This window comes from Pleurodeles waltl, chromosome 5 (genome assembly GCF_031143425.1).
Source record: "Pleurodeles waltl isolate 20211129_DDA chromosome 5, aPleWal1.hap1.20221129, whole genome shotgun sequence".
Taxonomy (NCBI): domain Eukaryota; kingdom Metazoa; phylum Chordata; class Amphibia; order Caudata; family Salamandridae; genus Pleurodeles; species Pleurodeles waltl.
The window spans coordinates 12,191,593-12,210,335 of NC_090444.1; the positions used below are offsets into that span (position 1 = coordinate 12,191,593).

Sequence of the window (18,743 nt, forward strand, 5' to 3'; positions counted from 1 at the left end):
TTACAGAATCATTGTCAGGAGTCAGGAACTGATAAAGGTGGAATGTGCCCTGTGCTGTGAAGAGCTGGTAGAAAGCGTCCTGCTATCACATGAGCCTCTAAACACAAAGGCAGCGCTTACATAATTATTAAGTACAAACCAAAACACTGGCACTGAAGGGAACTACCTCCTTGTGAAAGAGTAAAATGCAGTCACTCAAAGTGAAGTTAGTCAGTGGCTGAAGTAGGCAGGTCCACTGCCCCATGCTGTATTCTGTAGTGGGCGGAAGCAAGATGTAAATGGCACAACAGCAGACCAATGGATGGAGAGCTGAAAGCCACTTTAAGTATGTTTTACATGTAATTTTTACAAAATAAAAGGGCTTGCCTAACATCAGATGAAAAGCTGAAAGTGGTGCATGTGTCATTCTGCAGGTTTGGACATTTGTGGAGAAGCATCTGCATGCCTACTGAAGGATTTAGCAGTATCCACATCAATGCACCTTTTGTTTTTCTTTTTTCTGATGTTATTTACTTTCCCAATGTGTGCTTAAAATGGTTGTAAACCTCCTTTTCCTTGTGTAGCTCTGCTCCGAGCCTCGGATCTCTGGAGTTACACTATGTAGAAGATGCTCAGATTACCTGCCCGGGTCCTATCCCAGGCTCTCTGATAGTATAAAGGGCTCCCTTGCAGCAGTTGCTTATGTTTCCTGCCGTTATTGCTCTCTGTTACATGGTCCATTCACTGCAAAGGCTCCATCTTGTATTATGTGTTAGGCCGTGTGATAATAGGAAGCATTCCATTGATAAGAAGGGAGACATCTTGTCGCTATGGATTTAACATTGTAGTGTGGTGGGGAAAGGGTCTTACTCACTGAACATGGAACCTTTTCTGGTGTCTTGGTTACTCCTTGAGGCCACACTCCTCGCTAGAAGGAGATCACGGAAGGATTGTATGCCCTTACTCTCTGCCTATTGCATCTTTAAATTGAAAGTGTAATCTAGAATTTCTTCAGCGTACTTGTCTAAATGGACAATTAAATATCTCATTAAATGCAAATAGATTTTTGTGGTGGATTCTGCATTTAAGCTTATTCAGTGTTTCTTTTTCCTATTGTAACAGGTGAAATCAATACAGTAAGAAATGAAAATGTAATGACATGAAGCTTTACTTATGTAGGAAGTGATGTACAAACAGAACACCTCAAAATCTCTTCCCTTCAAGGCTAATGCCTCGCCAAAGTCGTCTTCTAGAGCAGAAAACCCAAACTGCCCAATGAGGTCTGTACTTGGCTCTTAGACATCAGACGATTTACACTGAAGACCTGACACACTGACATACTGAAGCAAGTCTGATGAGGTGCTCATCACGAAGGAAGAGCTAACCTGGTATCCGAAAGAACACACAGGACAGAAACCGTATGAATATCTAGAATGTGGCAACACATTTATTAGTCAGAGAAAGAGTAAGTACGACATCAGAAACTTCATACTGGAGAAACACCATATCGATGGACTGAGTGTGGAAAGGTGTTCTTTGTAATGAAAGACCTAATGCAGCATCAGAGTGTCCACGTAGAGGAGAAACCACATCAATGTACAGAATGTAATAAAGTGTTCGGATGGAAGAATAATCCAATGCGGCATCAACAAATCCACACTGGGGAGAACCCGTATAAATGTACAGAATGTAATAAAGTGTTCAGATGGAAGAATAATCTAATGCGGCATCACAAGATCCACACAGGGGAGAAGCCATATAAATGTACAGAATGTAATAAAGTGTTCGGATTGAAGTAGACGCTAAAGCTTCATCAACAAATCCACGCCGGTGAGAACCCGTACAAATGCACAGAATGCGACAAGGCGTTTACTACCAATCGACAAGTATCGCAACACCAGAAAATCCACACTGGGGAGAAACCCTATGAATGCACTGAGTGTGACAAAGCATTTATAACAAATGGAGGGCCGAAGCAACATCCGGCAATCCACACTGGGGAGAAACCATATCAATGTACAGAATGTGGCAAAGCATTTATCACAAATGGAGAGATAAAGCGACATCAAATAGTCCACACTGGAGAGAGACCATTCAGCTGCACTGAATGTGACAAGGCATTTATTAGAAAGTCACATCTAACACGACATCAGAAAATCCACACTGGGGAGAAACCATATCAATGTACAGAATGTGACAAGGGATTTATAACAAATGGACATCTAAAGCAACATCAGAAAATCCACACTGGGGAGGCACTATATCAATGTACCGAATGTGACAACGCATTTATAATAAATGCAAAGCTGAAGCAACATGAGAAAGTCCACACTGGGGAGAAACCCTATGAATGTTCTGAATGTGACAAGGCATTTAAAACAAATGGAGAGCTAAAGCAGCATCAGAAAATCCACACTGGGGAGAAACCCTATGAATGCTCAGAATGTGACAAAGCATTTATTTTTAATGGAAGGCTAAAGCTACATCAGAAAATCCACACTGGGGAGAAACCATATCAATGTACACAATGTGGCAAAGCATTTATTACAAATTGGCAGCTAAAGAAACATCAGAAAATCCACACTGGGGAGAAACCATATCAATGTACAGAATGTGACAAGGGATTTATAACAAATGAAGCGCTTAAGCAACATCAGAAAATCCACACTGGGGAGAAACCATATCAATGTACAGAATGTGGCAAAGCATTTATCACAAATTGGGAGCTAAAGAAACATCAGAAAGTCCACACTGGGGAGAAACCATATCAATGTACAGAATGTGACAAAGCATTTATAAGAAATAGAGAGCTAAAGCGACATCAGAAAATTCACACTGGGGAGAAACCATATCAATGTACAGAATGTGACAAAGCATTTATTTTGAATGGAATGCTAAAGCTACATCAGAAAATCCACACTGGGGAGAAACCCTATGAATGCTCTGAATGTGACAAAGCATTTATTTTTAATGGAAAGCTAAACCTACATCAGAAAATCCACACTGGGGAGAAACCATATCAATGTACAGAATGTGACAAAGCATTTATAACAAATAGAGAGCTAAAGCAACATCAGAAAATCCACACTGGGGAGAAACCATATCAATGTACAGAATGTGGCAAAGCATTTATTACAAATTGGCAGCTAAAGAAACATCAGAAAATCCACACTGGGGAGAAACCATATCAATGTACAGAATGTGACAAGGGATTTATAACAAATGAAGAGCTTAAGCAACATCAGAAAATCCACACTGGGGAGAAATCATATCAATGTACAGAATGTGACAAGGGATTCATTACAAATTGGAAGCTAAAACAACATCAGAAAATCCACACTGGGGAGAAACCATATCAATGTACAGAATGTGAGAAAGCATTTTTAACTAATGAAAATCTAAAGCGACATCAGAAAATCCACACTGGGAAGCTACCATATCAATGTACAGAATGTGACAAAGCATTTATTAGAAATTGGAAGCTAAAGCAACACCGGAAAATCCACACTAGGGAGAAACCATACCAATGTACAGAATGTGACAAAGCATTTATTTTTAATGGAAAGCTAAAGCTACATCAGAAAATCCACACTGGGGAGAAACCATATCAATGTACAGAATGTGGCAAAGCATTTATTACAAATTGGGAGCTAAATAAACATCAGAAAATCCACACTCGGGAGAATCCATATCAATGTACAGAATGTGACAAGGGATTCATTACAAATTGAAAGCTAAAGCGACATCAGGAAATCCTCACTGGGGAGAAACCCTGTGAATGCTCTGAATGTGACAAGGCATTTAGAACAAATGGAGAGCTAAAGCAACATCGGAAAATCCACACTGGGGAGGGACTAAATCAATGTACAGAATGTGAGAAAGCATTTTTAACTAATGGAAATCTAAAACAACATCAGGAAATCCACACTGGGGAGAAACCATATCAATTTACAGAATGTGACAAAGCATTTATTACAAATGGAGGTTTAAAGCAACATCAGAAAATTCACACTGGGAAGAGACTATGGCCCTCATTATAACCCTGGCGGTCCAAGACCGCTAGGGCTGTTTCGGAGGAAGCACCGCCAACAGGCTGGCTCCGCGGTCGCACCGCCGGAGTCGGCCGTTTCCCGCCACAATGGCCCGGCGGTTTTAATCCGCCAGGGCAGCGCTGCCCAGGGGATTACGAGTCCTCTACCGCCAGTCTTTTCCTGGTGGTTTGAACCGCCAGGAAAATGCTGGCGGAACGGGGAGTCGCAGGGCCCCCTGACAGGGCCCCGTGCAGCTTTTCACTGTCTGCTATGCAGACAGTGAAAAGCGTGATGGGTGCAACTGCACCCGTCGCACAGCCGCAACACCGCTGGCTCCATTTGGAGCCGGCTCCTGTGTTGCGGCCGAGATCCCCGCTGGGCCGGCGGGCGGAAGCTAGGTTTCCACCCACCGGCCCAGCGGGGATCCCCTAATGGCCGCGGCAGGAGTGCGGCCACATTGGCGCCCGCCGGTGGTCCGAAGCTGTCCGCCAAGGTCGTAATGAGGGCCTATTTCAATGTACAGAATATGACAAGGGATTTATAACAAATGGAATGCTAAAGCAAAATCAGAAAGTCCACGCTATACAGAGACCATTTAACTGTTCTGAATGTGATAAGGCATTTAGAATAAATGGGAACCTAAAACAACATCAGAAAGTCCACACAGGGGAGAGACCATATCAATGTATTGAATCTCACAAAACATTTATAACGAATGGAGGGCCAAAGCAACATCAGACAATCACATGGAGAGAAATCCTTAGTACGCACAGAATGTTATAAAGTCTTCTGCAGGTAGAATAAGCTAATTTAGCATTAAAAAATCCACATGAGGGAGAAACCATTTTAATGTACAGAATGCGACTAGGGATTTTATACAAAACAAAATTTAATATGACATCATAATGTTCTCATGGAAGGGAAACTATATAAATGTTCTGAATGTGACAATGCAATCATAAGAAATAAAGTTAATGCAACATCAAAAGTCCACCCTGAAGACTGTACTGACCGTGGCGAGGCATTTATTAGCAAGGGAGAGTTAAAACAACACCAGAAAGTCCACATTAGTGAAAATCTATATGAATGTACAGAACCAATCAATAAGTATTTATGAAGCATGGCAAGTCACCCGCAAGGGTCTAAATGCACTGGGGGACGAGCTGGTGTATGTAGGGACCAATGAATTGAACAACCAAGTTTTGAGTCCTTTCCTGAACAGATGCCATGATGAGGTGGATCCCAGGTGCAGGGGAAGTTTGTTACAGATCTTTGTGACCAGGTGGGAGAAGAAGCCACTGTGCCTGATGTGTCTGACTCTAGGAGTGTAAGTGAGGAAGAGGGAGGCAGAATGCAGGTGTCTGGTGGGTTGGTGAAAGAATAAGCATTCGTTGATGTAGGCCGGTTCTTCCTTGTGGAGTGCCTTGTAACCGTAGGTAGCATCTTGAACTTGCATCACTTCTGGACTGGGAGACAGTGGAGTTTCCTGAGGTGGGGCGTGATGTAGCTCTGCTTCGGGAGGTGGTGGACTAGCTTTGTTGCTGAGTTCTGTTTTATCTGCATTCGTTGCTGGAGGTGATCGGTGATCCCTACGTACATAGAGTTACTTAAGTCAAACCAGCTGATCACAAGGGCCTGGGTGATCATTTGTCTGGTGCTGGCAGGGAGCCATCTGAAGATCTTGCCAAGCATGGGCAGTATGAGGAAGCAGACGGTGGAGATTGTGTTGATTTGCTTCTTAATGGAGAGCTTGTTTTCCAGGACGATGCAGGTGTTACAGGCGGGGTTGGTAGGGGTGGGGAAGGGTCCAATTTCTGCCAGCGACCTTGCGTTGCTTCAAGGAGAGACGTAGTTACCAAAGATGAAGACTTCCGTCTTGTCTGTGTTCAGTTTGAGGCAGTTGCGCTTCAGCCAATCGGCGACATTGGCCATGCACCTATGGAAATTGCCTCTGGAGGTGGTAAGGGCTCTGACAAAGAATGAATGAGGTGGGTGTTGTCGGCATAGGAGATGATCTTCAGCCCGGGTGATTTGATGATGTTGGCTGGGGCTGAGGGGTCATGCAAGTGTTGAAGAGGGTGGAGCTGAGGGAGGATCTTTGTGGGATGCCACAGATGATGTTCTTGGGCTTCAAGGAGTAGGGAGGGAATCAGATTTTCTGAATTCTTCTGGTAAGGTAGGAGGTGATCCATTTGAGGACATCTCCTTTGATTCTGATGTGGTGGGGTCTGTTGATCAGGATCTGGTGGGAGACCGTGTCGAAGGTGTCCGAGGGGTCGAGGAGGATGAGGGCTGCAGTCTCACCAAGGCTCAAGAGGGCTCTGATGTTGTCATCGTCTGCTATCAGGACGGTATCAGTGCTGTGATTGGTTTGAAAGCTGGACTGGGAGGAGTTCAGGAGGTTGTTGTGCTCCAGGTGTCTAGTCAACTGACTGTTGACCGTCGTCTTGAGGACTTTGGCTGGGAACGGGAGCAGATATCGGTCGGTAGTTCCTCAGTTGTTCTGGGTCTGCCAAAGGGTTTTTCAGGAAGGGTTTCACTTCTTTGTGTTTCCACTGTTCCACGAAGGAGGCCATGGCGATGGATTTGGTCAGGAAGTTTGTGATCTAGCTGATCGTCTTGCGCCTGAGGTTGAAGATAAGGTGGGGGCATTGTTCGGTGGGTGCCGCAGAGTGCATGGAGTTCATGATGGGGTGGTATCTTTCATGGAGAGGAGGTTCCAGGTAGTGAGTCTGAGATCAGGGTTAGTGTCAGAGTGTGTGAGGCTGTTGAGGCTGTCATTGGCAGAGAGCTGAGGTTCGAAGCCCCTGTAGATGACTACAATCTTGTTGTGAAAGTAGTCAGTGAGTGTGTCGTACAGATCCTGGGAGGGATTGATGATATTCTCAGTGGCCACCTGGTTGCTGAATTCCATAATGATGGCAAAGAGCTCCTTGCTGCGGTTTGAGCTGGTTCCCTATGTGGCGTAGGGTTTGGCTTTGGTTTCCGTGGCGTTGTGCCCTGTGATGATGAAGTGGACGATGGAGTGGTCGGTCCAGGTGAGTGCTGTGACATGGCGTTAATTGATTCTTTCACTGGAGGTGAAGATGGGGTCAAACGTGTGCCTTGTGATGTGTGTTGGGTCAGTAACGAGTTTGTGGAGGCCAATGTTGCTCATGCCTTCTATAAGGTTGTCAGTGCTGTCGTCTTTAAGGTCGTCCATGTGGAAGTTGAGATCTGCTAAGAATATGTAGTGTTCAGAGGCTGTGGCGAGTGGGCGATGAAGTCCAAGGTGGCATGGCAGAACCTGGGGTGAGTTCCTGTAGATTGGCAAAGTGTACTTACTGAAGTAACCATATGAATGTACAGAAAGTGACAAGGCATTTATAAGAAGGGCACAACCAATGTACTATCGGAAACTCCACCCTGGGGAAGAACCATATAAATGTACTGAATGTGACAATTCATTTATCTGCAGGGCCCTGCTGATACCACAGTAAGTCAAGATAGAGGAGAAAGTCATGATGATGGAGAATGCATATCACTGCACTCAATGTGGCAAGGCATCCTTTGCCAAGTTAATACAAACATGGAAAGTCATTACTAGTGGGATATGTGTCCCCCACACAGGAGCGACCCCATAGGAATATACTGATGTGACAAAGCAATCATTACAAAGGGACTATTAATGCAACATCTAAAAGTCCACGCTGGGAAGTAACTGATGCAATCAATGTGACCAGGTGCTGATCAGATAGTCCATATTGGCAGATACAACCTTTTCTTGCAAAGCATTTTTCCACAGGGGGAACCTAATGTGTCTACAAGCATTCCTTGGAGAAACTGTATCTGTCTTCAGTGTGACAAGTCATTCTTTACAAAGAAATAGCTTACTATTGATCAGAAATTATACACCAGGGAGAAGCCATTTCAATATTATAAATGGGAAAGAGCATTTCCTACCAGAAACTCTGAGGCATGAAAAGACTACCAGGGTTTAAGAAGTACTGATTGGAAAGTCTTTCATTTGAAACAGTCATTAGGTGCTACGTCAAAAAAACCACACCTGCACACGGATATAGGGGGCATGAAATACCTGAACAACATGTGAAACAAAGGAACAGAAAGGTCCCTTTCCCACAGAGGTGACAATGTGCAAACTCCAGAGAGCATGAAACTTCGACAGAATGCAGATGTTACACAAAGCAACAGCCTGATTTCTTTCCCTGTTCCCAGTCTACTGTGGTACAAGGACTATTTTGGCTTCCTAATGATCTGGCTCTACCTATTTACTAATTTATGTGGGATTTGTTCTGCAAGGCCCTCTAGGTCTCATATCCACAGTTTTGGGTACATTGAGTGTTATCTAGTATCTTATGTTCTTGCTGTTTATCGTTGACATTTTATTTCTTTTATTATCAACACTGTCTGGGGGAGGACAAGTGGAGTTTTGGGGTTGGTTGGAAGTCGGATGCAACTGGCCTTAGAGGATTGTAACCCCCGAAATATGTGTGCATCAGGTTTATGGTTTCATGCGGGACAGGAGCTGCCACCATTTGTACAGACTTTGCAGGACAGTTTGCTGGACAACCTGTGAATAAGAGGCCTCTAGTTAGAGCAGTGATTACAATCTCCTATATCACGTGTAGACAACAATTGTACTCTTTTTGCTTCTGTACGGTATATTTTCTTAACATGCTGATCTGTATTATAATGAATATCTGCTGAAAGTACTGACTGCAATCTTAGTTGTTTGAACACTGTAACCTTTTTTATACCATACAATGTAAATAGTTTCTTAAGTTTTTAACGCTCTCTAATGTCCATTCTGGCTATGCCCGCACAGTAGAAACAAAACAAATAAATAAATCTGTTTTCCTGAATAGGGAAAGACAAAGCAAAGGTTTTATCACTCCACGAGCCTTGCTCCAAAAATGATAAACTCTGTGGCCACCATTGGGGAAAAATTGGAGGGGGTTAATGAGATGACTCAAACAGCAAATTTATGTAAAGACGCCATGGAGATGGACTAGAAATGTCATCAATGTGTACCCGCCCCTTAGCCACATAAAATATGAGTACCTGGTTGTGTACCCCTTTAGTTTCTTCTAATGTGAGTAAATGGTCTAGTACCCCCTTTGGTGTCTTGCAGTGATATGAATGTGGCAGAAATTAATTCAATTGCGATCTTTTCTATAATGATTTCTTCATTTTTATTTAGAGGGTTTCATAAAGTGCGAACATGACCCAAAAGAAACAGAGCACTGTACGTAGGAAAATATTGTGTTGGTTACATACATAAGCGCAATACCACGTCTAAACCATAAACACACTGGGTCCGATTCACAAAGGTAAATTTGCACTTTTGGTTCAAGTTTAGACCAAAAGTCTAAGTTTACGACTTTTCGTTATTCACAAAGGTAAGTTACTAGTAGTATCCTACGTCTGCACTCAGGACAGAATCTCCACTGTGCAGAGATGCCATTCCCTGCCCGGATTGTACTCTCCTCACCTGGAGTAGAATCTCTGCACTCAGGGTGGATTTCAGCCCCAAGTGGGGAGATACAGTCCTGAGTGTGGATGTAAAGATACTACTCGTAACTTACCTTTGTGAATACCTAAAAGTTGTAAACTTAGACTTTTGGTCTAAACTTGGGCCAAAAGTGCAAGTTTACCTTTGTGAATCAGGCCCACTGCGAGAGAGACATTGTATCAATGTTATCAACTCTATGCCCACGTACTTAGATTGAAGTGGTCCACAATGTCACTGCTGGGTGTGGTGATGGGATAACACATCCAGTGATTTCTCCTGTTTCCAAAGCTGACTCATGGTCACTGTGACGCTTGACAAAGCCCTTTTCCTGTTTCCTGTTCCAGAGCCAACTATAGTGAACTGTCAAGACAAACAGCACTGTACCACACTCCTGTCCGACCTGGTGTCCAACTGGGCTCCTACCTAGTAACAATGATAAAAAACATAATATTACGGAACTGAATGGACCCATCTGGTGACCGTAGAGCCACACTGGGAAGAATACAAAGATGAATCCTCAGGCCATGAATGGACAGAAGAGGCAATTGATAATTCATTGTTTAACATTCCTGAAGACATTGATACTTGGATAGAGACTATTAAAAACTGGAAGCTTCTCTTCACTTGTTTATGAAAGACGAACTGTTGTTAATTCTGCAGTGAACAAGGTGTACTCTTGTGCTTTAAAGACTGTAAAAAAAGGAGGCACTCAATGTGTTAGAAACGGTCCCCCCACCCCCCACCATTCACTAGCTACTAATCCTTAAATAACCGTCCACAGTCTCAAGACAAGTTACATCTCTCATCGATATGGAAGAAGGACAGACGTCTAACACTACTGTTATATCTAACACTGCGGAGCATCACATGAGTCTGGGCAACAATGTGATTGATGCCAGTTTATCCACTCTGAGGATAGACTGTAATGCTCTGCTAAGGTTACTCATGTGGGTAGGGGTTTGTTGGAAGGGCTGTTTGGGCGACTATTACTAGAACACATGTGGCACAGGGTTTGATGTCAGGAATACTTCTGATCTGACAGGTCAGCTTAGTGGAAAGGGTAAAAACTGCAAATAGAGCACATATGGCTGGGGCGTACGATGAGGCTGCTTGCCTGGAACTTGAGAGAGGTGAATGACCACCACAAGGCCCAACTGGTGATTGCATACTTCAATAGATTTAAGATGGATTTTACATTTATTCAGGAGATGCATGCTGCTTCTGTGGGAGTTAATCATTTTTCAGAAATCTGGAGATCGTACCTATGAGAGAGAGGCCTCTTTTTGCATGGTTAGCCCCCAACCTTTTGCCTGGAAAATGATATGGTTTCAAAATATGGTTTCAAAATTGTAAGTACCCTGGGCCCCTGCCATACAGGTTCCCAGGACCAGATCTCTTTCCCCAAAGCTGTTATATGTATTTGCACTTCAGTTCTCCTTGTAAGTCTCTAGTAAATTGTACCCCTAGTGCCCAGGACATGGGTACTGAAGAGGACACCTAGAGCTACTGCACCCATTGTGCCACTCTGAGAGGCCCCACACCAGCCTCATGCAGACTTTCAATGCAAGTGTATGACAAGGTCTATTTAAAAGTTAAAACCTCAACATGGCACTCACCAAGGGTGCCCCATCCACTAACACTGCATGCACTACAGGTAAGTCATCCCTCTGGCACACCTTGCAAGGCAGGGTGCACTATAATGCATGTGAGGGGGATACGTTTGCAAGAGCAAATATGCCCCTACTGTGTCTTTACCAAACCTAAAGGCATACTAAGTGTACAGGGGAGCCATAGCAAGCACATGTGCTGGACACTGGTTGTTACGATTTCCCCAGTTACATGATGGCTACTCTGAACCCTGGGTTGTTTGGTACCAAACAGCCCAAAATAAGAAATCCTCACTGGTACCAGTGCTGGATTTATTATACCATGTACCCAGGGGCCACCTTACAGGTGCTCCTGTAAAACCTACACCACCCTGACATGGTTGCTGGCTAGTCCAAAGTGGCCTGCCACCACAAGACACAATTCTGGATCCCTGAAGTGAGGGCTTCTGCCCTCTGGGACCAGAACACAAAGCCTTTCCTGGGTGGAGGTGTCACACCTCCTCCCCCAGGAATGTGCCCTGCTCTTGCAGGAAGCTTCAAAGTCCATGCCGCCTTTGAAGCACCATTCCAGCCATTTGCTGCTAGCAGCAGATGGCCACCCCCTATCCCAAACCCCACTTTTTACGGGAGGAATGGCAGGAAAACACACAAAGATTAAGGGGAGTGACCACCTTCAGATGAGGTGGCCACTCCATTTCATTTTCCTCCATCTTGGATGGCAGGAAAATAGCCAACCAGGGTTAGGGATGTGATCCCTTCCCACAGGAAGTGGTCACCTAGTGGGTATAGCCACTCAGAGGTAAGTGGCTCATTGGCCATTACCCGGAACTCTCACTTCTCGACAACAGAAGTCCTGTTGCCAAAAGGAATAGGCACCAAACCCTGCCTGCTGCAACCAGGACTCAACCATTGCTGTTGAGGGGTAAACTGGACATTGGACAGACTCTAAAAACCCCAGAGGACCTCCACCTTTCTCAACATTGCCAAGAACCTCCCTTCAAGGGAAGGCATCACTCCCTGCATCCTGCAGGAAAGAAACCAGTGAAGTCAAGTGAAGGCATCTGACCAATGAACTCACCATAGCAGCCTGACCAACTTCCACCCGACGGACTCTTAGGACAAACCCTGCAAGTGTGCCAAGTTTGGTGGCACTGCGACCTCCAATGGCAGAGATGTTCCATACCCAGGGGTACTGGAACCTCAATGCCGGACACCCAGAAGAAAAGTCCACTCTAGACTCTCTGAGGACCAGAAGCAAGCACCAGTCAAAGGACTTCAGGACACCCAAGAACTACCCACAGAGTGGTCCTGCTGACCTACAATACAACCTCAAAGTGACCTACACCTGGGTCCAAAAATTCCTTGATGCATGACCCTTGGCTGACCTATCTACTCTGCACCCGGCCTCCCTGGTGCTTGCATCAGAGAACCAGTTGTGCTGGGGTCCCTAATCCCTTGTGACCTCGACCCTCCAAGGGGACCCACTGGACTTACCTCTAAGTCCCCCTGTGAAGTCTGTTTCCAAATGGTTCCCTTCCCTGTGGCTCACCCACTCCAAGACATTCAGCCGCTGCCCCTGCCAGAACCGGGAACCACCTTAACTTCTCCAGCTGGCCCACAGGACATCTCAATGACCTCGACTGAGAAACAAAAGGTGGCACTTGTGAGGGTATTGCCTGATTTTACATACTATTTTAAAATTTTCTCTCATTGATTCCTACAGTACATAATTACACACAGCAAAAGAACATTTTCTAAACTTTGAAAAATCATAACTTAAGAAGTACTTACCTGATTTTGATGATCTTGGTCTTAAAATGTTATATCATCTGAAGTATTTTTCTAAATTGGTCTTGATTTATCTCTTCTGAGTGTGTGTCCACATTAATTGATGCTGTGAGCGACCCTTGACCCAAGGGTAGGTCGCTCCCCCTGCCGCTGCAGCTCCTCCAGGTTCCTGAGTTCCTGAGACCCACCCCACAGTAAGTACCCCCCACCTCCCAGCCCCTCGTTCTGCCCCGCGCTACTCACCCTCTCTCCTGCTCCTGCTTCTTTTCCTCTTTCCTTCTTCTCTGTTCTTCCTCCTCACTCCTCGTCTGTATTCTTCTTCTGTACTCCTCTTCTCCCCGTCTTCTCTCCTCTTCTCTTCTTCCTCATCTTCTGCTGTGGTATTCTGCACTCTGTTTCTTCGTTTTTTGTATCTCCCTCCGTGTTCTTCTGTGTTCCTCTGTCTTCTTCTGTCTTCCTCTGTCTTCTTCTGTCTTCCTCTGTGTTTTTCTGTCTTCCTCGGTGTTCTTCTGTCTCCCTCTGTGTTCTTCTGTCTTCCTCTGTCTTCTTCTGTCTTCCTCTGTGTTCTTCTGTATTCTTCTCTGTTCTTCTGTACTCCTCTCTGTTCTTCTGTGTTCTTCTGTGTTTTTCTGTGTGTCTTCTGCTCTTCCGGTCTTCTGCTCTTCCGGTCTTCAGTCCTTCCGGTCTTCTGCTCTTCTGTTCTTCTTTTCTTCTGTTCTTTTCTTCTTGTCTTCTTGTCTTCTGCCTTCGGCTCTTCTGCCTCCTCCGTCCTCTTCTCCCCGCGCCTGCCCTCCTGCTCCTGCCTCATCCCCCTCCCCCACTCGCATCCCCCTCTCTACCTCTCCTATCTAACCCATTCACTTTCTACCTCCCTCACTCCTCCTATCTACCTATCTCTCTATCCCACTATCCAACTCCCTCACTCTCCACCTCCTCCTATCTTCCTATCTCTCTATCTTTTTCCCTATCTATCGATTTCTCTATCTACCTTTTCTCTCTACCTATTTCTCTATCTCTCCCCCCCTCCCGCCACCCCCTCTATTACCTATCTTCCTATCCCCTCACTCTACCTCTCACCCTCACCCACCTCTACAACCCCCCCTCCCCTATCTTCACAACCCTTCACTTATCTTTCTCCCTAATCTCCTAAACCTCCTAACACTCTCCCCCCTCCACCCTTAAACCCCCCTCCTCCAGCTCTTCTCACTCTACCTGTCCCCCCCCTCCCTCGCGCTTTCCCGCCGCGACCTCCTGCACGCCCCCGCCCCCCAGCTCCCATTCGCCCCCAGCTGACCCCTCCCCCCCTCCTACCTCATATGGCGGCCGCTGCGCGACAGTGGTAGCGACCCTTGACCCAAGGGTAGGTCGCTCCCCCTGCCGCTGCAGCTCCTCCAGGTTCCTGAGTTCCTGAGACCCACCTCACAGTAAGTACCCCCCACCTCCCAGCCCCTCGTTCTGCCCCGCGCTACTCACCCTCTCTCCTGCTCCTGCTTCTTTTCCTCTTTCCTTCTTCTCTGTTCTTCCTCCTCGCTCCTCGTCTGTATTCTTCTTCTGTACTCCTCTTCTCCCCGTCTTCTCTCCTCTTCTCTTCTTCCTCATCTTCTGCTGTGGTATTCTGCACTCTGTTTCTTCGTTTTTTGTATCTCCCTCCGTGTTCTTCTGTGTTCCTCTGTCTTCTTCTGTCTTCCTCTGTCTTATTCTGTCTTCCTCTGTGTTTTTCTGTCTTCCTCGGTGTTCTTCTGTCTCCCTCTGTGTTCTTCTGTATTCTTCTCTGTTCTTCTGTCTTCCTCTGTCTTCTTCTGTCTTCCTCTGTGTTCTTCTGTATTCTTCTCTGTTCTTCTGTACTCCTCTCTGTTCTTCTGTGTTCTTCTGTGTTCTTCTGTGTGTCTTCTGCTCTTCCGGTCTTCTGCTCTTCCGGTCTTCAGTCCTTCCGGTCTTCTGCTCTTCTGTTCTTCTTTTCTTCTGTTCTTCTTTTCTTCTTGTCTTCTTGTCTTCTGCCTTCGGCTCTTCTGCCTCCTCCGTCCTCTTCTCCCCGCGCCTGCCCTCCTGCTCCTGCCTCATCCCCCTCCCCCACTCGCATCCCCCTCTCTACCTCTCCTATCTAACCCGTTCACTTTCTACCTCCCTCACTCCTCCTATCTACCTATCTCTCTATCCCACTATCCAACTCCCTCACTCTCCACCTCCTCCTATCTTCCTATCTCTCTATCTTTTTCCCTATCTATCGATTTCTCTATCTACCTTTTCTCTCTACCTATTTCTCTATCTCTCCCCCCCTCCCGCCACCCCCTCTATTACCTATCTTCCTATCCCCTCACTCTACCTCTCACCCTCACCCACCTCTACAACCCCCCCTCCCCTATCTTCACAACCCTTCACCTATCTTTCTCCCTAATCTCCTAAACCTCCTAACACTCTCCTCCCTCCACCCTTAAACCCCCCTCCCCAGCTCTTCTCACTCTACCTATCCCCCCCCTCCCTCGCGCTTTCCCGCCGTGACCTCCTGCACGCCCCGCCCCCCAGCTCCCATTCGCCCCCAGCTGACCCCTCCCCCCCTCCTACCTCATATGGTGGCCGCTGCGCCCGTCCGCGCCTGGCCCGCGCCCAGCGCCATGACCCCTGGTCCCCAGTGCTCCCAAGCCCCGATGATCCGCTATGACCCCACCACCCTCCATGCCCTCAACCCAGGACGCTCCAACACCTGCTTCCAAGCTCACCCCAAATGCACCCATGGACCCTTCGCCTGCAACTCCTGCAAACGCATCTTCCACCACGCAACAACTACGACCACAAGCCCACGCGCCATCAACCACCTCAAGTGCATCCTAGTCAACGCTCGCTCCGTTCACAAACACGCCGTTGAACTCTGGGACCTCCTAGACTCCACAGCACCGGACGTCGCCTTCATCACGGAGACCTGGATGAACGCCTCCTCTGCTCCAGACATCGCCACCGCCATCCCCAAAGGCTACAAGATCTCCAGGAAAGACCGCACCAACCAAGTAGGAGGAGGTATCGCCATCGTCTTCAAAGACTCCATCAGCGTCACCACCTCCACTGAAGACTCCCCTCTTGCCGCTGAACACCTGCATTTTCAGATTCGCACCGACCCGAGGACCACCCTCAGAGGATCCCTCGTCTACCGTCCTCCCGGACCTCGCGCCCCTTTCAGCGACACCATCGCCGACTTCATCTCCCCGCACGCCCTCGCCTCACCGGACTACATCCTCCTAGGCGACCTCAACTTCCATCTGGAACAAAACAACGACCCCAACACCACCACCCTGCTCGACAACCTCGCCAACCTCGGCCTCAAACAACTGGTGAACACTGCCACCCACATCGCCGGACACACACTCGACCCTATCTTCTCCGCCAGCAAACACGTCTTCTTCAGCCACGCCTCCGCCCTTCATTGGACCGACCACAGCTGCGTCCACTTCATATTCCGACGCGAGACCCGCCACCTCCGCACTCAACCCATCCCTCGCCGACAGTGGAACAAGATCCCTGAAGAGCAACTCTTCGCCGCACTCGCCGCCAACCAACCCACCCTCACCACCGACCCCAACGTCGCAGCCCTCAACCTCACAAACTGGATCTCCAACTGCGCAGACAACCTTGCTCCCCTCAAACGCTCGCAGCGACAGAACAACACCAAGAAACCCCTCTGGTTCTCTGACACCCTCAAAGAATCAAAGAGAACTTGTTGCGCACTTGAGAAAGCCTGGCGCAAGGACCGCACCGCTGACAACATGACCGCCCTCAAGAACGCTACCCGCAAACACCACCACCTGATCCGCACTGCCAAAAGGAATTTTTTCACCGACAGACTGGACAAAAACAGCCACAACAGCAGAGAACTCTTCAGCATCGTCAAGGAGTTCTCCAACCCCAGCGCCAACGCCAACGCCGTCACGCCCTCACAGGATCTATGCGAATCCCTCGCCACTTTCTTCCATCGCAAGATCAGCGACCTCCACGACAGCTTCGGACACCAGACCCAACCCAACACAACCGAATCCACATCCCCGACCATCACCCTCAACAACTGGATCCACATCAGCACGGAAGAAACCAAATCCATCATGAACTCTATCCACTCCGGCGCCCCTTCGGACCCCTGCCCGCACTTCATCTTTAACAAAGCCGACAACATCATCGCCCCGCACCTCCAGACCGTCATCAACTCTTCTTTTTCTTCTGCTACCTTCCCCGAATGCTGGAAACACGCCGAAGTCAACGCCCTACTAAAGAAACCTACGGCTGACCCGAGCGACCTGAAAAACTTCCGCCCCATCTCCCTTCTGCCTTTCCCAGCCAAAGTAATAGAGAAGACCGTCAACAAACAGCTGACCACCTTCCTGGAAGACAACAACCTGCTCGACCCCTCACAGACCGGATTCCGAACCAACCACAGCACTGAAACCGCCCTCATCTCAGTCACAGACGACATCAGAACCCTGATGGACAACGGTGAAACAGTCGCCCTCATTCTTCTCGACCTCTCGGCTGCCTTTGACACCGTCTGTCACCGCACCCTAATCACCCGCCTCCGCTCCACCGGGATCCAAGGCCAGGCCCTGGACTGGATCGCCTCCTTCCTCGTAAACCGCTCCCAAAGAGTCTACCTCCCTCCGTTTCGCTCAGAACCCACTGAGATCATCTGCGGCGTACCTCAAGGCTCATCACTCAGCCCGACACTCTTCAATGTCTACATGAGCCCCCTCGCTAACATCGTACGCAAGCACGACATCATCATCACCTCCTACGCCGACGACACCCAACTTATACTCTCCCTCACCAAGGACCCCGCCAGCGCCAAGACCAACCTACAAGAGGGTATGAAGGACGTCGCAGATTGGATGAGGCTCAGCCGCCTAAAGCTGAACTCTGAAAAAACTGAAGTCCTCATCCTCGGCAACACCCCGTCCGCCTGGGACGACTCCTGGTGGCCCACGGCCCTCGGCACTGCACCGACCCCCGCAGACCACGCCCGCAACCTCGGCTTCATCTTGGACCCCCTTCTCACCATGACCAAGCAAGTCAACGCCGTGTCCTCCGCCTGCTTCCTCACCCTCCGCATGCTCTGCAAGATCTTCCGCTGGATCCCCGCCGACACCAGAAAAACTGTGACCCACGCCCTCGTCACGAGCCGCCTGGACTACGGCAACACCCTCTACGCTGGGACCACCGCCAAACTCCAAAATCGCCTGCAACGCATTCAAAACGCCTCAGCCCGCCTCATCCTCGACGTACCCCGCAACAGCCACATCTCCGCACACCTGAGACACCTGCATTGGCTCCCAGTCAGCAAAAGGATCACCTTCCGACTTCTCACCCACGCACACAAAGCCCTCCACGACAAGGGACAGGAATACCTCAACAGACGCCTCAACTTCTACGTCCCCACCCGCCCCCTCCGCTCCTCTGGCCTCGCACTCGCCGCCGTCCCTCGCATCCGACGCTCCACGGCGGGTGGGAGATCTTTCTCCTTCCTGGCGGCCAAGACCTGGAACTCCCTCCCCACCAGCCTCAGGACCACCCAGGACCACTCCGCTTTCCGGAGACTCCTAAAGACCTGGCTGTTCGAGCAGCGATAACCACCCCCTTTGTCCCTAGCGCCTTGAGACCCGCACGGGTGAGTAGCGCGCTTTATAAATGCTAATGATTTGATTTGATTTGATTTGAGTATAATAATTGCTTATCAAATCTCCTGGATTAGCCTAACTGCTCGTCTGAGCTGCCACAAAAATAGAGCATTAGGTGATCTATTTTTGCCTCTGGATACAAGGTAGTGCTTCCTCTGACTCTCTGCCAGTGTAC

At 47.9% G+C, this 18,743-nt stretch overlaps 1 pseudogene; it reads left to right on the forward strand.

Annotated features, from left to right (window-relative positions):
• Positions 1–9,290, forward strand: part of LOC138295264 (zinc finger protein 850-like) — an 83,411-nt pseudogene extending 74,121 nt beyond the window's left edge.
• The last annotated feature ends 9,453 nt before the right edge of the window (positions 9,291–18,743 follow it).